Source organism: Chiloscyllium plagiosum, chromosome 10 (assembly GCF_004010195.1).
Source record: "Chiloscyllium plagiosum isolate BGI_BamShark_2017 chromosome 10, ASM401019v2, whole genome shotgun sequence".
Lineage (NCBI taxonomy): Eukaryota > Metazoa > Chordata > Chondrichthyes > Orectolobiformes > Hemiscylliidae > Chiloscyllium > Chiloscyllium plagiosum.
Genome location: NC_057719.1, coordinates 77,578,373 through 77,587,013, shown reverse-complemented (window position 1 = coordinate 77,587,013; position 8,641 = coordinate 77,578,373). Strand labels below are relative to the sequence as shown.

At 42.7% G+C, this 8,641-nt stretch overlaps 1 long non-coding RNA gene across 1 annotated transcript in view; it reads right to left on the bottom strand.

Annotated features, from left to right (window-relative positions):
- Positions 1-382: 382 nt before the first annotated feature.
- The window catches only part of LOC122553989, a 13,000-nt gene continuing 4,741 nt past the window's right edge, over positions 383-8,641 (bottom strand). The window contains exon 3 of the long non-coding RNA XR_006312900.1: positions 383-420. This is a non-coding gene — a long non-coding RNA (uncharacterized LOC122553989). The remainder of the gene's footprint in view (positions 421-8,641) is intronic.

Genomic DNA, 8,641 nt, shown 5'->3' with positions numbered 1-8,641 from the left:
CAAGACACACTGCAAATTCAATTTAACTTTTATAAGGTTTGATATATTAGTCACAAAAACATGATCATAAGTAATTAAATAATTCCTTGCCCCCAGAAAAGAAATTTATTGTGGGCGGCATGGTGGCACAGTGGTTAGCACTGCTGCCTCACAGCGCCAGAGACCCGGGTTCAATTCCCGCCTCAGGCGACTGACTGTGTGGAGTTTGCACGTTCTCCCCGTGTCTGCGTGGGTTTCCTCCGGGTGCTCCGGTTTCCTCCCACAGTGCAAAGATGTGCAGGCCAGGTGAATTGGCCATGCTAAATTGCCCGTAGTGTCAGATAATGGGTAAATGTAGGGGTATGGGTGGGTTGCGCTTCGGCGGGGCGGTATGGACTTGTTGGGCTGAAGGGCCTGTTTCCATACTGTAAGTAATCTAATCTAAAAAAAAAGATAGAAGTAATGCAATTGAAATACACAGGTTAATTTAAAAAGGGACTAGACACTAACAGTAACCACGTCAATTCCAATAGTTAGATAAATTGGTGAAGATATGATGAATCATAAAGCCTGCAGAGCAGTCAACAGACATTACACCACAATGCTCAGGTCAGAGAACAGCACAAATTATTAGCATAGATCTTCTGATCTTGGTCAGAATCACTATTCCTGACCCAAAACAGTCAGAAAGTTAACTATTGACCTTTGTATGATTTTTTTTCAAGCTCATCTTCTGATGCAGGATCCTTCTAATATTTGCAGTGCAGAAATCCTCCCAGGAAGCTGCAGAGAGAGTCTTTATAGCAAACATGTCCTTTTTTCACTGACTATCATATTCCAGTGAATAAAAGTAGTTAAATGTTTGAAAGCCTCTTTAAGATGCTACAGAGACAAACTAAGCATGTAAGGTAATTGGATCAGGGATAGAGTTGCAGGCAATTGAATGAAGGTATAGGATGACAGTGTATGGGTGAGATGATAGGGTGGCATGTGGGAAAGGCAGTAGTGTGGTAGGTAGTTAAAGCAATAGGTTGGCACGAGGGCCGGTGAGGGTGTCAGTTGGGTGAGGGGGTAGGTTGAGTTGCAAAGTAGTCACGTCAGCACTAACAGTTGGGGATATGGGCATATTTGGGTCAAGGGAGAGTAGATGGGTCCCTAAGAGGGTGAGTAGGTTGTTCAGATTGCAGGTATCAAGTAAAGAGGTAGTTGGAAGGGCAGGGATGTCCAGAGATTGTGGGAGGGGTGGAATTGAGTTGGATGGGTTTCAGTTACATTGTTACCCATGAGCTGGAGATTGTATTAATCCTCAAACGTTTGCAGGGTAACAACCCAAATAATGATTCAAACCCTCTGAAGTCTCCAGCTCTAGTTCAGTGTTGGAGATGCTCTAAGGGGTTCTGGTTGCTGGATACTTGGCCATTGTAAGCTTAAACTTTTCAAATATTTCCTCAAAGTCAATGTATTGGGACGTCTGGATAGTCTGATATCCATCCTTTGAGGTATGTCTGGTTTCTGACTCTTTGGAGTCTGGAAGACCTGGACCATTACATTCTGATTTCATTTTCTTACCACAAAATGGTGCACATTGAGTACAGTTTTAAGTGCTTGATTTGAATAAATTTAAATTTGATTTTCATTTTTGTCTATGCAGCATAGATTCACTTAGAAAGATGTATGGAAATGCAGAAAAAGTGGGACAATAAGATTAGATTGAGATGGCTTGAGCAGAAATATGAAAGACTGTCTAGCCTTTTTTTGCAGTATAAATTTCTCTGGCTATATTTTCAATAAAGAAAGTACAGAGCAGACCACAAAGTCTGAACCCATAAAGAATAGTCGTGGCTTTAGCCAAATGGTACACCAATGGAAGCCCTCAGTGAATGACCCAGATAAAGAGAATATTACTCAGTCAATACCAAAGAAGTCAGATTAGGGGCTACAAATAGAGTTTAGTCAAAAATCAATTTTCAAGAAATATTCAGAAAACTTCTCATTCAAACAACAATAAATCACTGAATTTTAAGAACAGATGAAGCATAACAAATTTGGAAATAGGAGCAGAATTTTAATATTTAAGAAAAATATAGCAATGAACTGGAAACCTCATTAATTTTTAATGATGACATTAGGATGGATTTTTGCCTCATTGTTATTCAGTGTGACCAGACAGTAGACAGACAATTTTTAAAAACAAACTCGCTCTTGTCTTTTTACAGGAGGTTTATTTGATGTGACTGTCAAGTGGACTTCAACTTCCGTGGCCAACCCTTCTGCTTGCAACATGTGGGAGTCTCAGTATTGGATTATAAATCACTGTTCTCTGATCAAGAGGAGAGTGTCCTTGGCAAATATTTTCATTTATTTTTAGAAATGGATGTTGTTGCTTGACCCCACAGAAGCTTTACTATCAGTCTCTCACCTGGTAGCTCCTTTTAAGGTACCCCTGTTTGCTCAGACTCACAGAAGCAGACTACGGGTAATGGTGTAAAAGTACCTATCTCAGGCATTCAGTTCCTCTGCTTCCTTTTGAGCTGCTGATTTTCCTGAGGACTGAGCAACATGACTAACAGTGCTTAAAATTGCAAAATGCTATAATATATCTAAATTTATCTAAATTTTGATATCATTTCTTTTGGATTTACGAATTTTAAACTAGAGACATTTGTTTTTTTCTATACGTCTGAAGGGGTTTAATGATGAAAAGGGGTAAGTATTCCTGTAGTAATTTTTAACACATAGCATTAGGGAGAGAGCTCCTGGAATGTGAAATAAATCTCCAGAGGCTGCTATCCTGTCACAAAGTCCCCCTTAATTTACATGGAGAGCGTCCTTGACACTGATCCAGCTCCCTCAGAGCCAGCTCGCAGATTGAACAGGATATCTGACACTCCTGTTTATATCTGTCAGCCAAGGCTCCTCGACTGTATCAGATTGACAGCCTCCATCAAAGAGCTCATATTTTATGACCTTGTTACATTCACCACCTCCCTCTCCCTCTGAGTCTGACAACATAGGCTGTTTTTGTTTCCTTTTTGTCGGTCATCCTTGGGCTTTTTAGCATTGGGTCAGGTTCTGCCAACTCTGCCTCTGATACACTGGCGTGTAATGTACCTTAGCTCGCCTCTTGCACCCGAAGGGTCTTGGAAGAAATTCATTCTCTTCTTCTGGCGGCAAAGGCATTGAGGCGGTGACATCCACTCGGTACATCTCAGAATCCAAGATATCTTCAATGCTTGACGAGGACGGAGAACCCACAGTTTCCGGAACAATCGGAAAGGCTGTCGAGGAGTCGGGAACACTCTGCTTCCGCACCATCTGCAAGTTTATGGCTTTCATATGGTCCATGTGCTTGTTCAGGACCATCAGACCTACCTGAATTGTATACATCACTGGACCTGACTTCGCATCGACCATGCCTCTTACCCATGCAGGGTCATTCCTGTGGTTCCTACACTAAACTTTGTCCCTGTGATGTAAACTGTCTCTCTCACTTAGTGGAGTCTTGGTTCTGGCATTAGTGCTCCTGTTGCCATTTCACCTCCCCCCCAGAGAAGATCAGATTTAACCTGGTGTTGAGTCTTCTCATCATTAGCAGCTCTGCTGGAGCTATCCTTGTGAACAGTGGTCCTATAATCAAATAGGACACCCAATCAAGGAACTTATATTCTATGAAGTTTACTTAGCTGACCTTGTTCCAATCGCTAAAGAGTGTTATGGGGATTTGATTATATAGGAGAGTTTACAACTGAACAAAATAAACAGTGCACTGCACTGAATTTTCAGGTAGAAAATTCAGAATGATTTTAGAAGAAGAAATGTTTTTAGTTTCAATCTGGGCAGGTTTGTAGGAGGTTTGGAGATGTGAACAGAAAAAGGAGGGAGTTTGAGGACTGATAAGGAAGAGGCCACTTCAGTGGAGAGAGTTTATTTTTAAAAGTTACTGACCCGGGGCATTTGGTTAAAACTCTGATGGCGTATATGAAGCTGAGAAAGTTTAAGTTCAGTTGTCTGAAGACTCCTGGTAGAGGCTATCAGATTCTCAAGATGGGAATTGAAGCTATAGATAAATTAAGTGCTATTGCGGTGAAAGAGCAGGAAATTCTCTCTGTCAAGAATAATGTAAAAGTTTAATGGGATTATATGTGCTATTTTAAATGTGAGTTTATATGCAAGTAGTCCCAATTGTTCTATTTTATCTTCATTTCTTTTGCGTAATCAACTTTGATTTATTGTTAAACTCAAACCTACAATATTGCATGTTAATGTTTCAATAAAAGATCAAATTAGTGAACTCAAAAAAAGTTGAGTTCAAGCCAGATTAAAGCCTCGATCTGATTTGGCCTGTAATAGGGTCAGCTGGATTCATATTAGCATGTTAAAAACTATATGGTCAACACCATAACAGAAGAAGTGCCCATGCCTAACGCACTAAGGAGCAGGAGTAATGAGCTACAAAATAAGGATGATCTCATATGCAGATGATGAGGCTGATGAGAGAACAAATTGATTTAGTGATCTTGCCTTATTATACTTCTTAACGTCTTAAAGAAAAGACATACTGTGTTGAAGATTTTCATCTTACACTCATCAAGTCAATTCACAATTAATGCTAATGTTAATGGAAAACAATATCCACATTGAATGAGGGGAATATAATGATTGTTTGACAAGCAAACTTTGATGCAGGCAATTCCATGGACAATGCACTAGCTAACAATGGCTGACAGTTAACCACCACTATTCAAGTAATCAGAAAATATCACTTTTCAACACTATTCATGTTCTGTAATACCAAAAGATTAGTTATAATACAATCAATGAGCTGTCAGCATTGAATGAGTATGGCTAAGCAGTTCACTGTTTCGGGTAAAGTTGGGTAGAGTCGGACCTTTATCCAAACTAACAAGCAACAATGCCTCCCCCATGTTTTGTGATCTGCCAGTTCCAATCATCTCAAACAGTAATGAACCTCTGGATTTAAAACCAGCGTAAGAACAGTCCTCTTGAGATCAGGATTGCATCTCCCACGACCACCACTAGACATTCATAGAATTGTATAACCCTACAGTGTAGAAGCAGGCCATTTGGCCCATTGAGTCTGCACAAACCCTCTGAATAACACCCCAGCCAGACCCAACCTCTACCCCATCCCTGTAACTCTGCATTTCCGATGGCTAACCCCTCTCACCTACACATTCTTGGACTATTGGGAGAAAATCCACGCAGATACGGGAAAACATTTAAACTCCACGGAGTCAGTCACCGAAGGCAGGAATCGAAGCCGGGTTCCTGACAACAGTGCTAACCACTGAGCCACTGTGTCAACCTTCCCCATATGATCATGCAACCTTAGAACTTCCATTGGACCCTGCACATGAGAACACAATTAGCGTACCATCCTGTGTTTAAGACCTGCCAACGCACATTTACCTGTGTGATTAGTCACTCACAATCCGGGCAATCTCCTATCCAGCCCTGCGATCCGGGGTCATTCCCCAGTCACCATTTCTCACATCTCCAATAGGTCTAGTTTCTTTCATACAATTGTGAGCACACTACCTGCCTCAAACAGCGTGCCAGTCAGGCTGCATGCCTGTGGTTGAGAACCCACGAATGACGTTTGAAGCAACCCTGCAATTAAATTGTGGAGGACGGTTAGGAAACCTGTTCATCCAGACTCCTGCACCTCACAACAATCTCCCACCACCTCACCTGCATGGAATCCAACTCCAGGCTACATTCCAGCCATCTGATTGAGATTGGCCAGTTTCATTGCAAATCTGAGTCAGTGCTTTGTGGATGGTGAGCTGTTTTAAACTGAGTTTATGTTGATGAAAATTTGACACTAAATTTATTCCAGCAGAGAAAAGGGCCTCTGTCCAATCAAACTGTGTTGATTTGAATCGAGAACATGGACGTGAAATTTATAATATAATGAACTCCACAGCACTATGGAGATTCCCCTGTTGAATGTTTTTTGAGATTCCTGATGCACCATTCTGGAATGTTAAACAGGTGAATTCCAACAGGAAAGTTTCAGAATGTAAACTACTTTCCTTAATTGCTAATACACACATTCCACATCCATGGACATTAACCAGCCTCTAAGAACCTTAATGGCACATCTCTGACCCACTTACAGGAATGCTTCTTCTCTTCCATGTTGAACCTTGGACAGCAATTGTTGCAACTATCATTGTAATGCTGCAACAAGGTGAGTGCGCTCTCTGGGCCACAACCCAATTCATGGAGTGGACCAGACTCCATCGCTAGCCTATTCACTTGTTGTCATAGTGTTTACTCACACTGAGCTTATCTGGATGCTCACAGCATCCCTGCCTTGCATTGCCTTCTTTTTTGCCTTTTGCTCTCTCAGGTAGAGGTACCAGGTTTGTATACCTCTGTCTTGTCATGCCATTTAGCATACACCCAAAGGGACGAAGCCTGTCATGGTGCTAGCTGGCTTCAATCAAGTTAATAAGAATAATATTCAGGCACAGTGTCCTGACATCAAAGGCATTCTCTGGTACCAATTCAGGGGCTTGGACTCAGTCAATTGGCCACTCAGGGTGGTCAGATGCTGCTTAAAGAAAGGGTGAGGACCTAAATGTTGAGCAGCCTATCACACATCACAAGCCTTTCTGGCCAATCATGGGTTGTTCTCCTCCTGGAATGAGAGAGGAGCAGGTATTACTAGAGACGAAAGTGGGTGGCACAGCTATTAATTATGGTACAGGTGCCCTGGGTGAATGAGTAGGCAGCAAGAGGGCATGCAGCGTTAGTGGTGTTGGGAATTGGGCTGGGTGAGGATGAATGTAGAAGATGTTAGAGTGGAAAGCATGAGGCTTGATGAGAGGTGGTACAGTCACAGAGATGGGGTTAGTGAGAGTTACTGGTGGCACTAAGATTGGCAGAGTGAAGAAGTAGACTTATTTTCCTACAGTGCTGTGTATTCATCCAGACAGCTGAGGCTGCTTGAACCCCAGTGGAAAACATCGAACCGTCTGATGGAGTGTGGTGTTGTGCCTGGTTCTGAGGGAGGAGAAAATCCTTCAATCTGCACCATCCTCTCCAGCAGAATTACTAGGTCTCTACATGTAAAGCAAGTGTATGGTTTTTCCCCCTAACCTACCCCATGTCTGGAGAAAACTTCAGGAATTCTGCAGAGCAGCTCTGGGCTAACAGTGTGTGTCCTGATTTACAGTGGGCTGTTAAAGGTGGTGTGGATGCAAAGGGTGGTGATGAATTTCATGATTATCACTGAGTGGTGAGTTGGTCTGGGAATGTGCTGTGGTAAGATGGGGCTTAAATCAGACATGAAGGATGCCACAAGGGCAGGGTAGATTGTTATGGAGGTGAGTTTGGTAAGATACGGCAAGAAGTCTCATTATTCCTGGTGACACAAAACCTACCAAAAAGCTCAAGCAACTCGCACAACCAACAGAAATTCAAACTAAACACATATGGGCCTTATTGTGGGCTTTTTTTTTAACCAGACCATTGGCATTTTCCCAATGACAGATTGAACCGCTCCTCTATGTGTGGAAGTTGCTAGATGAATGAAGGTGACCTCTCAGTATCAGCCCATGCAAAGAAGGATAATTGAAGCAATTGGTGGGGAAGGAATCCCCTGCTATTGTTCTGGCGAGGTTACCCTTCAAGCAATGGATCTCTAATTATATTTCTTGTGTAATTACCTATCAAGAGGCAGGCACCTAGGGCAGGAATCTTTTGTGGATATACCTATTTCAAACAGGTATGCTGGTTTGGCATACCTGTAGGGGGTGATGGATTCTCAGGGGAACGTAGCATGAACAGCCAAGTTTCTGGTATTGAGACTGGCTCTAATGCAACGAGGGGTACATCGGCCTCCAAGAGATCAATTGTGTTAGGGGATTCTGTAGTCCGAGTACAGACAGACATTTCTGTGGCCAGCAGAGAAAAAGCAGAATGGTGTGTTGTTTCTCTGATGCCAGGATCAAGAGAACAGCCAAGTTTCTGGTATTGAGACTGGCTCTAATGCAACGACGGGTATGTCGGCCTCCAAGAGATCGATTGTGCTAGGGGATTCTGTAGTCCGAGGTACAGACAGACATTTCTGTGGCCAGCAGAGAAAAAGCAGAATGGTGTGTTGTTTCTCTGATGCCAGGATCAAGATGTCTCAGAGAGGGTGCAGAATGTTCTCAAGGGGGAGAGGGGTCAGAAAGAGGCCATTGTCCACATTGCAACCAATGATATAGGAAGAGAAAAGGTTGAGATTCTGAAGGGAGATTACAGAGAGTAAGGCAGAAATTTAAAAAGGAGGTCCTCAAGAGTAGTAATATCTGGATTACTCCCAGTGCTACGAGCTAGTGAGGGCAGAGATAAGAGGCTAGAGCAGATGAATGCATGGCTGAGGAGCTGGTGAATGTGAGAATGCATGGCTGAGGAGCTGGTGTATGGGAGAAGGATTCACATTTTTGGATCATTGGAATCTCTTTTGGGGTAGAAGTGACCTATACAAGAAGGACGGATTGCACCTAAATTGGAAGGGGACTAATATACTGGCAGGGAAATTTGCTAGAACTGCTTGGGAGGTTTTAAACTAGTAAGGTGGGGGGGAAACGAGGCGGAGGGTTGGGGAGGTCGGACCCAGGGAGATAGTGAGGAAAGAGATTGATCT